Below are 13,288 nucleotides of genomic sequence, written 5' to 3' on the forward strand. Positions count from 1 at the left end.
ACTTACTTGGTGTCTAAAGAACACAAATACATTTGCCATGGGGCACAGCCTTTTCATGGAAACTCTCATTCCTTTGAGAAGATTATCAATCTTTGAGGCACACAATCAATGGCTTTTCTCTAGAAATAAATAGGGAATCCATTGCACATATTTGGCCGGGCTCAGAGATTTAATGAAGAGTGTGGCACCAAGAGATTCTACAGCAAAGATCTCCATAAATCATGGACAGAATGTGGCAGATTTGGCGGAACTTTCTGGGAACAGGTACATTCTTTTTAAGGATAGTTGAACTAAAAGCACAGTTATCCTCTAAATGTCAGAGAACTCTTTCACACATAGAAATTAATGCAATATTGCATTTTCTTTCAGCAGTCTTCCATGATGGAATTCCTTCACAAATCTCTAGTGCTCATAGCACTGGTGTGTCTGGTGGCATGTCTTCCACAAGCACCAGCCAACTGTCTTTTAAATGTTCGAAGCAAAGATAAACTAGATGGGATTCCTAAAGTAAATACTGATGAAGTGAAGACAGACTTGGGAGTACCAGAGATAAAAGGTTATGGTTTGAAAAAAATATCAACTTGTATAATAAGAACATGATTTTTGAAATAATGAAAAAATACGGTGAAACATAATGGTAAAATGCTGTTGTATCACACCTTATCAGATGTTCCAGGTAAAGAAAATCTAAACGTGATTCCTAAAGTAAATACTGAAGAAGTGAACACAGACCTGGGAGTACCTGAAATAAAAGGTTATTATTTGGAAAAAAAAAAAAAAAAAACAACAAAAAGTATAATCAGAACATGTTTGTGGAAAAAAATTTGTAAAAATGATGACATTTAATGGTAAAGTGCTGTTGTATCACACCCTGTCAGATGTTCCAAGCAAAGAAAACCTAAATGGGGTTCCAAAAGTAAATACTGAAGAACTGAAGCCAGACCTGGGAATTCCTGGGATAAAAGGTTTTTATTATTTGAAAAAAATATTAACACGTATAATCAGAACATGTTTGTAGAATTAAATTAGTACATTTGATGACACATAATGGTGAAATGATGTTGTATCACGCCCTGTCAAATGTTCCAGGCAAAGAAAATCTAAAGGGGATTCCTAAAGTAAATACTGAAGAAGTGAAGAGAGACTTGAGAAATCCTTTGATAAAAGGTTATTATTTTAAAAAATATATATAACAACATGTATAATCAGAACATAGTTGTGGAATTAAATTAGCAAATGTGATGAAACATAATAGTGAAATGCTGTTGTATCACACCCTATCAACAATGTACCATATGGTAGCAAGAGAAAGTCTTATCCTCAAATTGAATTGGCTTCTACACAACTTCTCCTGCCTTTGCTGGTACTAGTGATTGGATAGTTGTTTCCTTTAATGCATTAAAAAAGACCTGGATTCTTTCCTAAATGTACATAATACAACTAGATACTAACATTTATAGGTAAGTTGATCCAGGGAATATCCGATTGCCTCTCGGGGGATCAGGAAGGAATTTTTATCCCCTGCTCAAGCAAATTGCCTCATGCTTTTCTGGGGGGGGGGGGGGTTGGCTCCCTCTGGATCGCCTGTGGATAAAGGATTGTGTATATGGGATTGTATGATTTTGTTTTTTCTTTCCCTCTTTTTGGTTCAACTAGATTGACTTTTTTCAACCAGGCTGAGTATGTAACTATGTAGAACACAAGGCAATTATATAAAAACTTTAGTCCAGCTACCAATTAAAAATTGTAATAATTTTTTATTTTTTTTTAAATTAAGTATAAATGCTTGAAGGATTTAAATTAGAGATGATTTCCAGTTAAACACAAAAACACACACAGTTGAAATACATTTTGTGAGCTGTTTCATCTGCCATTTCCATCCTTGTAGACCTCAGATATACACAGCCATGTCAGAGAGCTCAGCCAGGTTGGTGACCTGACCTTTTCAACTACAGTTAAGTGATATAGCTATGTCACCTCCCTGCCCCAGCCTTCAACTGGACAGGAAAGCAGCAGCAGCAGACATTAGAGTCTCACTGTCTCTTAGCATTGCCCTCTCTCTACCAGTATAATGTCCAAAAATTGAAGGTTATTATTAACACAGATTTAAGTAAGCACACTAATTACATTTTTAAAAACATTTTTAATGTAATACATTACTGTATTAAGTGTCATTTTTGTATCTGCCTGGAGCTCAGTTTTAAAGGAGTTGTAAAGTCAGAGGGTTTATCTTAATGCATTCTATGCAATAAGATGAAAAGCCTTCTGTGTGAAGCAGCCTCCTCAGCCCCCCTAATACTTACCTGTGTCCCATCTCTGTCCAGCGATGTCCATGAGTCCCTCGGCCATCCGGGACTCTCCCTCCTGATTGGCTGAGACACAGCCGCGGTGCCATTGGCTCCCACGGCTGTCAAAGTCAGCTGGCCAATCAGGAAAGAGAGGGGGCAGAGCCGAACCGCAGCTCCGTGTCTTAATGGACACATGGAGCTGCAGCTCAGCTCAGGTGCCCCCATAGCAAGCTGATTGCTGTAGGGGCACTCGATAGGAGGGAGGGGCTAGGAGCAGAAAAAAGGGACACTGAGAAAAGGAGGATCCAGGCTGCTCCGAGAAGAGGAGGATCTGGGCAGGTAAGTATAACATGTTTGTTATTATTATTTTTTTTTTTTAACGAGACCTTACAACCAATTTAAATACTACAATTCATTGCAGAAAAGAAACCCCACCTAGACTTATGTTGGCCATACCCAGGCTGATTTTTTATTTACAAGACTGAACAATGATTCTAATATTTGTTGTATCAAAACAATCAGCAGTATGCAATTATATGATACAGCTCATACAGTTCCAGAGTGATTGTTTTTTTTTTCCAATCACTTGCATGTTGAACAGTAGCAGATATTTGTTGCAATTTTTCATCTGAATAATTGTGCTCTGTATGGTCAGCCAAAGAGTGTGAAATGTTGTACAATGGTGCAATCAGTATGATTTAAGACACTGGAAGCAAGAGAGGAATTGCTTAACAAGCTCACAGGAGGAGCAGCGTACATGGAGGAAATCAGCTATTTGATAATACTCTCTTATAGCCCAATAAAGAAGATGACATAGGGAATAATCCAGAGTTACAGCAGTGGTAGAGTCACTGTTCAAGATGTACAGTGTGCCAGAAATATATGAAGGAGAGTTACATATACTGTATTTTGATGTAAAATACAATACTTCTATATCTCCAATGCTATTTCACAGCAAAGTCTCATGTTCTCTTAAAGGACCACCGCTACCCACTGATATTGACCTTTGCACATATCTATGTCTTTCCTTTGCCTCTTTGGAGCTCTTGGAAAAAAAAGCAGTTAAGGAGCATGTTACCTTCTCATTTTCCGTCGAGGATGCAGTGCCATGAATTTCCAGATTCAGACATGGTCATGGGAGGGAAGCAGCTCCCAGTTTAAGCTCCAAAACATTGCTTGCACAGGCCTTAGACTCAAGGCTCCAATGAGGAAACAGAGCAGTGGGGGGGGGGGGGAACTAGTGTAGTAACTAACATTGCGCATGCATGGGGGAGAGGAGGGAGGGGGTGAAAGGACGAACCCTTAAGAGAACCTGTCACTTTGCCCTGATTAGCAGAAATTGACTGCAGTTAAAGTAACTTTATATTGCAAGTAGAGCTTTATTGACATCATGGTTTAGAAGATGGATAACCAGAAAAGATGCAGTAAAGAAAAAGTAAATAGACTGGTTAAAGTTTTTGCTGCTTTTGGAAATAAAATGAAAATCAATGTCCTTTTTGCTTGTTATCAAGAGAGCACCACAATCTAGATAATACTGAAAATAGCATTTAATCTAATATTATTTTTATGGACTAATCTGTTATCATTAGGTATAACCTTTTATCTTGCTTTCACACAGGTATACTGAAAACTATTGGTATTGGTGCACCATCGCTACCTAAGGCAGGCCTAGATGTCCAAGGATTAGCTGGAAAGAAGTCACTTTTGCCTAGCTTGAAGAAAATAGGTACACAATATCCAAGAAATATACTTTTTGCTGTTCTTTTTCAATATGTGTATTTTGTTAAGTGTAAATAAATCAATACAACAGTTTCAGATATACAGGGGTTGATTTACTAAATACAAATAGACTGTTTAATTTTCAAATAAAGTTGCATTCTGTAAGGAAATTTTCCCCAGAGCTGAGCAAACGTGGTAAAATTAAACTTCGCAAAGAATCTCCAAACATATGCAAGGAAAATAAGAAAAAAAAAAATCATTAAATGTGGTAAAATATCACTTTGTACAGAATACCCATACATGTGCAAGGATTTGCAAGAAAAAAGAAATCATTAAATGTGGTAACATTTCACTTTGCTCAAAGACCCTAACACCAGAGGTGTAACCTCTGATGATGAAAGTCGGTAGAACTTAATTTCACTGACTAAGCTCTGGGGAAAATTCTCTTGCAAAGTGCAAAGTGAACAGTCTATTAGTCTTTAGCAAATCAATCCCAATAACTCTCTTCCCTCCTTTAGGTGCCCCTGCCATACCTTGTACTTCATCGTTGGTAGAGCTATGTAAACGGGTCACCAAAATGGAATCAGGCAAGTATTGAAACAGATCCAGTTAATTTTCTTTTTACTTGTAGCATGTACTGTATGTATTACAAAAACTAGTCCAGTACAAAGAAATATGTTCATAGATGTTTATCAGGATGCAGGAAGCAGAGAAAGAGGCGAATATTCACAGCATTGGCTTCAGGAAGTTCATGCCCACTACCTTCCTTCTGACTCCGTCTGCATGTTCTAGGAAGGCAGTATGTTATAGAAAATTTAAAAAAATATATAAATAAATTGAACAAACTTTTTTTACTTTTAGCCTAGCTGCAGCATTTTTTTCCCAGTAGCTCACTAATTCCTATAGGTTATTGAGCTTAAAAAACCCGCCAGTTCCATTGGCAGAAAAAAAAACGCTCATATAGAGCGTTTTTGTACACATGTTTAGGTGCGTTTAGGAGTGTTTAGCATTTTTTTCTGACAGAAAGCGCCAATCAAACTAGAACGTTTTTTTTCCTGGCTCTAAACACTAGCCTTAAAACTTGCCTCTAAACGTTCTAATGTGCATGGACACATAGAATAACATTGAGCTGCTCCTACAGGGAAAACACAAATCCCCCGTAGAAGCAGCATTTTTTAAGCCAGTGTGCATGGAGCCCTAAAGTAAATCTGCGCTTTGCCTAGGCAGGTTGCATGTTTTCCTTTCATTTAACCCTCCCCAGCAGTAGTGTTGTGTGAATAGTTTGGCCCGAGCATAAGTTCAGGCTGTCATAATAAATAAAAACAGTAGAAAGGTTTTTACAAGTCCTTAATTAAAATTAAAAAAGTAGTGTCCCCAGTGTAGATCCAACGTCAATCATGGCGCCGCTACCCTGCCGGACCAAAAAGAAAAATAAATCACTTTACCCACTTTACCCACAGTGAAGGCAAACCGCCGAATGGCTGGCTTGCCATTTGACAGTTCTTATATAGGTAAGGATGGGTCACCTGGCGACGTCACCTGGTGGCACCGCCCCTTGTAACATCACCAACCGATGCATGCTGGGTCTGTGATGTCACAAGGGGACGGTGCAATCTTATGATGTTGCTGTGGGCCCCGCCCTTACCTGAACTGTCAAAGAGGCAATCCAATAATTTGACAGTTTGCCTTCACTTCGGGTGCATTTTTTTTTCTTTTTTCGGGTCATTGGTGTGGCGCGCATCATGATTGACAATTGATCTACATCAGGGGACATTGTTTTTATTATTAATAAAGGACTTGTCAAAAACCTGTGTACTGTTTTATTTATTTTTACACTTTTTTGGTAAATAGGGGTATTCTGTACCCCATACTCATTCACATGGGGGTGGGATCTTGGGAAAGGGGGCTTCCAGATTACGATAAGCCCCCCGCCAGCAGACCCCCACAAACACAGCTCAGGGTTGTGGAGAAGTGACCCTTGTCCCCATCAACGTGGGGACAATGTGTTTGAGGCAGGGGCCAAAAGCCCAAAACTGCCCAAAAGCACCCCCCCATTGAGGACATGTGGCTTGGTATGGTTCAAAAGGGGGGGGCGCTCACTCGACCCCCCATTTCCTGACCTGCCAGGCTGCATGCAGCGATAGGAATCTGGTATAGATTTTGGGGAAAACCATTTTCTTTTTATTTAATAGCCAGGTGCCGGCAATTGCAACCAGGAGTCAATTTGAATGTCATTTGACTGTTTTTTTTTTTTAAGAAATGTTATTTTTGCTGCAGCATGTTCTATACATGCTACAGATGAGCTATTTTGCAGGCAGACTAAGGGAACTCCCCAGGCACTATTTAAAGGGATTTTACATTTTTACGGATTCACTTTAAGCATCATTAAAATACAGCCCTTATCATCCTGAAAAAAAAAAATTGTTTTTAAAAAAACATTTTTGCATCTATTAACGAACAGGCCCATCTCTACCCAGCAGTATATAATTTCCTATATTTTGCTCCCCATCACTTTTTTATGTTGCTATGTGGGACTATTATCCCCCTTCGTGTAACAGCGCTTATTGGTCCAGTACTGTCACATGAATTGTGTCACATGCTTTTCTATACTCAGTAGTGCTGGGAATTTCCTCTGGCTCTCAGCTCTGAATAGAACAGCGGGGGAGTGAGGGAATGGTTTATATACTGTATGTTACTAGGAAGGGGGAGATCACTAGAAACTTGTTGTTTTCTCCTGAGTGAGAAAAGCTCATTTGCTTTAAGATACACAGCAAAACCATTCAATTCCTACTACCAATTTCAGACAGACTTTCACAATAATGTATTGTCTTTTATATTTAGCACTCAAGCTCCTAGAATTAATCCAAGTGGTAGGAGATAAAATGATAGTCAGCAGCGGAAAGATTGAGGAAAGAGAAAAATCCGATGCCACATGCCGAGCAATCGGTGGCCGTATGGCCATTCCCAGGAATGAAGCAGAGAACAATGGCCTCTCATTCTTTACAAAGAAGCATAACCAATATGCATACCTGGGTTTGAAAGAAGGACCAAAATCTGGTGTCTTCCATGATCCCAATGGAATTCCTGCACTTTACACCTCCTGGAGCAAGAAAGAACCCAGCGGTCAAGGGCAGGAAAATTGTGTGGAAATGTACACTGATGGAAAATGGAATGATAAGGGCTGTAACCAAAAACGCCTCACTGTTTGTGAATTATAAATCATATGAAGATAATTGTGGTCTTTCTTTGTATTTTTAAAGTGACTTCTAATTAAGAATCACCTTCAAATATTGCATATGAAATATAATGCATGGGTTACTTAATATAAAGAAGTATTTACATATGAGTATATGTTTATATAACTTGTTATATCACAAGATTAATGATTATTATATACCTCGCAATAATCATATTCACAAACTGTAACTGAGCTTGTTCTGTGATTATGAAATAAAACCAAAAGCATATGTTCCCTGGCATTTCTTTATATGTACATTTCAGTGTCTCTGTTTGTCCTCTGTCACACTTTTTGTGACCTGTCTTACAAAATGGAGTTGTTTGCTATACACTTTTGCTGCTTTATACACTATAATGTGCTTTTGACAGATTATATCCATCCCTGTGGATGAATAGAATGTATAAATTAATACTGCTTCTCATTTTTAGCATCCATGCTGCTATTTTAGTGAAAAAAAATGTTTAGCTCCACTTTCTAAAACCTGGCATCATGATATATATAGAGGCAAAAGCTCCCTTTAGCTCTCCTTGGTGTCTGTGTATTTTTAATTTGTACCAATTACAAGGCTACAAGTGTTTCTTTAACTCTTTTGAAAGTGAAATTACATTCTAGGAGCGCAATGCTCTTCATATCAATAGTTTTATCCTTACTGGAATTTTTGTCGTCTGCAAATGATAATATTTTAAACATAAAAAAAATATTTTTAGAGTCATTAAAGCTAAACTCCAGGCAAACAGTTAAATGCACAGATGCACAAAATATATCTATAAGGTAATGTGAGAAAGTAAGCACACCCTATGGAAATTGAAACATTAGATCTTCATTCAAATAGTGCCTACAGATAAAGGTGATATACCTGAACACATGACACATAAAACTGATATGGTGTAATCCTAGATACATGGGTTGCACAGTGAGGTGCAATCGGTATCTCTCAGTCCCGTAATCAATTAAAAACAAAAGAACAGAAGGAAATTGGCCCAAGGGACTTTAAAGAGAGAAGCCGCAGACCACATGATATATATAAAAATACAAAATAATTGTATTAATCCAATACAGTCTTATAAACATACATTAAAAGCACAAGCATCATTATGAAAAATTCAAGCAGGTGCAATAATAAAATAAAGTAATGGAGCAACCGAAAGGACTCAGTGGCTATCAGGTAGTACATATGTATGCTGAATTCCTCTACGCGTTTCACGAGAAATATTCACTTTATAAATAACAAATTAATAGAAAAAGTAAAGAGAAAAATAAATAAATAAATAAAATCTGGGCTTACATCAGGAAGGAAAATATCTCTGTGTATTGTCCTAGGTATGAGTTAAACTTTAAACAGATCCCGACTTCAAGTCATATTGAGTGTAAATGGCTGAAATGCCGGGCAAGGAGAGCCATAGGTCACTTAATTTCCCTCCCAGGAGTTGAGGAGGGGAGAGGGAACCATCAGACTCCACTAAGCAATAAGAAAATAGTCCTCACTACAGAGCAGTGGAAATTGGTATCACTCCTGGAAGTCTTTTCAGTTGCTCCATTATTTTATTTTATTATTGCACCTGTTGAAGTTTTCATAATGATGCTTGTGCTTGTAATGTATGTTAATATGACTGTATTGGATTAATAAAATTCTTTTGTATTTTTATATATACCCTGTGGTCTGCGATTTCGTGCTTTAAAGTCCCTTGGGCTAATTTCCTTTTGTTCTTTTGTTTTCCATTTATATGGTGTATTCATTCTCAAAATTTAAATGAATGAAAAATCAGTACACCCCTACATTTACCACCATTTCAAATACATGAAAATTAGAATTAAGTGTTCCAGATTAGGTACCAATGCTTAGAATCTGCATTTGGGAGTATGCAAGTGGAACCTGTCTTATTTAAACCTTAGATATCTGGTGTCGGGGTCTGGTGTTCTTGTTGCTATTGGCATGTGTGGTGTCAGCATGCCAAGATCAAAAGGGCCCTCTATACCCCTTAGAAAAGGCTGTGGCTGCCTATGAGTCTAGAAAGGGTTTCATCAAAAGTGACCATTCCTCTGTAAGGAAAATAATTTACAAGTGGTTTGAATTTCAAATGACTGGACTGGTTGAACCACTAAATTTAGCCTAAGAACTAGGGCCTCATGTACACTGCTTCTGATAAACAGATGTTTATCAGTTGGGCATTTTTTTCAGCAGCCCATAAACTATCCTCTATGTTATGTTATCTCTCCAATGCGTTCAGACGGAAGTTTATTGGCATTTAAAACTCCAAATGACTTTAACGGAGTGCAAACATGTCTAAACGCAGTATCTCGCACTTATAAGCATTTCGTTTACAGGTAATTTCAATAGGGATACATTTCTGACCAATGTAAAAACATTTCTAAACACAAACATGACTAAACGTGCCTAAACACGGCATTTAAATGTGGCAAAACTGATGTTTTTTTTACCGTTGGTTACTACCTGTCAAAGAATGTGTTTGGTCTCCAGCATGTGTTTGGTATGGTTTGATCGATTTTGTGCAGGATAGTAGAGCAGTGATACCACCTAGACACAATTTGGTAATTCCATTCTTGGGCATGAGAGAAGATAGACAATTTAAAGGAAAGCGCCAGTGTGTTGCCTCATTGCATAACATCAGGGGATACATTCATTTCCCGTTCCCATTTCGAGAGGAATGATGGTGGATCTGGGTATGATACCTGTACTCTGATACCTGTAAGATCTGATATATCTGAGATAGCGAGGGCTCCGGTCTGCTAGAGTGGGACAGTAACGACTCAAATGTTGTTTTTGGCCTAGTCAATTCGTCAACGCAAGAAGTGTGCCAATTGAGTATGTTCAAGCCATGCTCTGGAAGGATTACAACAGGCAAAGAGCATTTGGGATAAAGGAATTTGTTTCTCATTAGGGAGCGTATGGCTCAAGAAAGAAGCATCAGACTTTTGCCAGGAAAGGAATTTAAGGTTAGTAAAAGTCTAGGATGAAGGATGCGATTCCAAACAGCAGGGTCAAGGGGCTAAGTCTTGAGAAAAGGAGACCTTTGGCAAGGAAACTGTCCTGTATCCGTAGCATAGCGGAAGTCGCTAGGGGCAGTAGGTCATTAGGGGGTCTGTATGTCGGGTCTGTCCATGGTAGAGACATGAGTTCTGAAGATATCAGGTAATTTTCTAATAATGTTCACAATGATGCAACTTTTGATGTGAGAGTGTAAAGTTGGATCAAAGTCGCATTAAAGTTGTACTCTAGATCACAATAGTGGTAACATAGACTATAGCTCGGTTTCCACTAGTGTGACTTGTCATGTGACTTTGGACACACAAAGTCACATGACAAGTCACAGCCCATTGATTTCAATGGCACCTATTCCCCTATATCCGACTTTGAAAATCAGCGACCTTGAAAAGGTACCTGCACTACTTAGATAGATGTGACTTTGATCCAGAGAGTGTAAAGTTGGATCCAAAGTTTGTGTCCAAAGTCGCATGACAAGTCGCACTAGTGGAAATAAAGCCTAAAACGTATTACTCACATGTAATGAGCAATATCAATGGGTCTGCATCCTTCTAAACTTTCAAAAATGTTCCTTTGTACCTTATTTCTTTCATATATTGTGCCAGCCACGTGATCTCTCTCTCTCTTTCCCTCTCCCTCCCTCCCCCTCTCCTCTCTCACCTTCCCTCTCCTCTCTCCCCCTCTCCCTTTTCTTCTCTCTCCCTCTCTCCCCCTCCCCCTGTCCTTCTCACTCCCTCCCCCTCTCCTCTCTCCCTTTCCCTCTCTCTCCTTCTCTCTCCCTCTCCCTCCCCCTTCTCCCTCTCCTTCTCTCTCCTTCTCTCCCCCTCTCCTTCTCTCTCCCTCTCCTCTCCCCCCTCTCCCTCTCCTTCTCCCTCTCTCTCCCTCCCCTTCTCTCCCTCTCCCTCCCTCTCTCCTTCTCTCTCCCTTTCCCTCTCTCTCCCCCCCTCTCTCTCTCCCTCCCCCCTCTTCCCCCCTCTCTCTGTCTCTCTCCTCTTCCCTCTCTCCCCCCCCTCTATCTCTCCCCCCTCTCTTTCTCTCCTTCTCCCCCTTCCTCTTTCTCCTTCTCTTGGGAAAGGAATTACTTCTGTAATTACTTCTACCAATGTTATATTTGCAGATGTAATTATGATTGGTGAGCGACAATACTAGATATAGTCAACCCAATGTGTACTATATAGTCTTCGCCATTAGAAAATCAGCTAAAGTAAAGTGGTAGAGGTTTTTGGAAATGATGATTAGTATTGGAAGAATAAGCACCTGTGTCAGGTTGCCATTGGCTATCCGGTCTTAGGGTGTCTCCACTCTGAATTGAGGAGCAAATGAAACTCCTTTGGACAACAACATGGTCAATATGAGGAGAAGAGGAGGAGGAGTGTTAGATGTACTAGCGGATGCACAGGACATCTTGGTCGATTGAAGGATGTTGAAGAATAACCGACTTGCTGGCTAGATCACCAGAAAATACAGCAAAAAGCCTAACAAAAAAAAAACAAATGCAGCCACATCATTTATAAGCACAAAATAGAATACATTTTTTGTTTGTAACTTTTCTTCCTTTCCCAAAAACCGAACAGGAAAGTGAAAACTTTCCAAATTTCAGGGGTGTTAAACTCAAAACCAAAAAAGGTAATACACTGTCGTTTACCCATCATTAGATGTGATGGCTGCATTCGTTTTCTTTTCTTAAGCTTTTTTCCTCTCTTTTCATCTGGTCAGTAACAAATCTCATGTATGAGAGTGCCTACACTCTGGATGAAGGAGCAACAGAGACACCTTTGGACAGCAGCATTGGTAGCCTGGGGGGGGGGTGAGTGTTGGATGGATTGGCAAATTTAGATACAATAAATTAAATAAAGCCAGACGATCAGCTATGGCAAAAGTTTGGTTACACACACACACACACCACACACACACACACACACACACACACACACACACACACACATACACACTATTGTCAAAAGTATTGGGACAACTGCCTTTACACGCACATGAAATTTAAATTGATTGTAAATTCTTGTTTTTTTTTTAAATATCAAACCTGTTACACTTACCTCCTCTGTGCTGTTGGTTTTGCACAGGACAGCCCCGATCCTCCTCTTCTTGGGTCCCTCTTCTGCGCTCCTGGCCCCTCCCTCCTATTGAGTGCCCCCACAGCAAGCAGCTTGTTATGGGGCAGCTGAGACGAATCACAGCTCTCTGTGTCCATTCAGTAACAGAGCCCCCTCTACCTCCTGATTGGCTGACTGACTTTGATTGGCAGTAGCAGGAGCCAATCGCGCTAGGCTGCTGTCTCAACCAATGAGGAGGGGAGTCTCGGGCAGCTGACATACTCCTGCAACATTGCTGGTTGAAGAAAAGCTCAGGTAAGTATTGAGGGGCTGCTGCAAACAGAAGGGGAGCATAGAAAGCATTAAGATAAATAAACCTCCTGTCTTTACAATCCATTTAATGGCATCCCAATCTTAGTCCGTAGGGTTCAGTATTGTGTTGGCCCACCCTTTGCAGCTATACCAGCTTCAACTCTTCTGGGAAGGCTGTCCACAAGGTTTAGTAGTGTGTCTATGGGAATGTTTGACCATTCTTCCAGAAGCGCATTTGTGAGGTCAGGCACTGATGTTGGACGAGAAGGCCTGAGTCACAGTCTGCACTCAAATTCATCCCAAAGGTGTTCTATCGGGTTGAGGTCAGGACTCTTGGGGGTGGCCCCTTCCTTTTCCAACATGACTGTGCACCAGTGCACAAAGCAAGGTCCATAAAGAAATGGATGAGTGAGTTTGGGGGTGGAGGAACTTGACTGGCCTGCACAGATTCCTGGCGTCAACCCAACAGAACACCTATGGGATATATTAGAGCAGAGACTGTGAGCCAGGTCTTCTCGTTCAACATCAGTGCCTGACCTCACAAATTTGCTTCTGGAAGAATGGTCAAACATTCCCATAGACACACTCCTAAACCTTGTGGACAGCCTTCTCAGAAGAGTTGAAGCTGTTATAGCTACAAAGGGTGGGCCAACTCAATATCGAACCCTATGGACTA

At 39.9% G+C, this 13,288-nt stretch overlaps 1 pseudogene across 1 annotated transcript; it reads left to right on the top strand.

Moving 5' to 3' along the window:
* The first annotated feature begins 378 nt into the window (after nucleotides 1–378).
* LOC309563642 lies at nucleotides 379–7,225 on the top strand (annotated as a pseudogene). Its single transcript has 5 exons — nucleotides 379–826; nucleotides 879–1,167; nucleotides 3,907–4,014; nucleotides 4,526–4,594; nucleotides 6,849–7,225. The product of its transcript is annotated as an uncharacterized misc_RNA (transcript).
* Nucleotides 7,226–13,288: the final 6,063 nt, after the last annotated feature.

This window comes from Pelophylax lessonae (assembly GCF_965119305.1).
Source record: "Pelophylax lessonae genome assembly, chromosome: 9".
In the NCBI taxonomy this organism is placed as follows: Eukaryota; Metazoa; Chordata; class Amphibia; order Anura; family Ranidae; genus Pelophylax; species Pelophylax lessonae.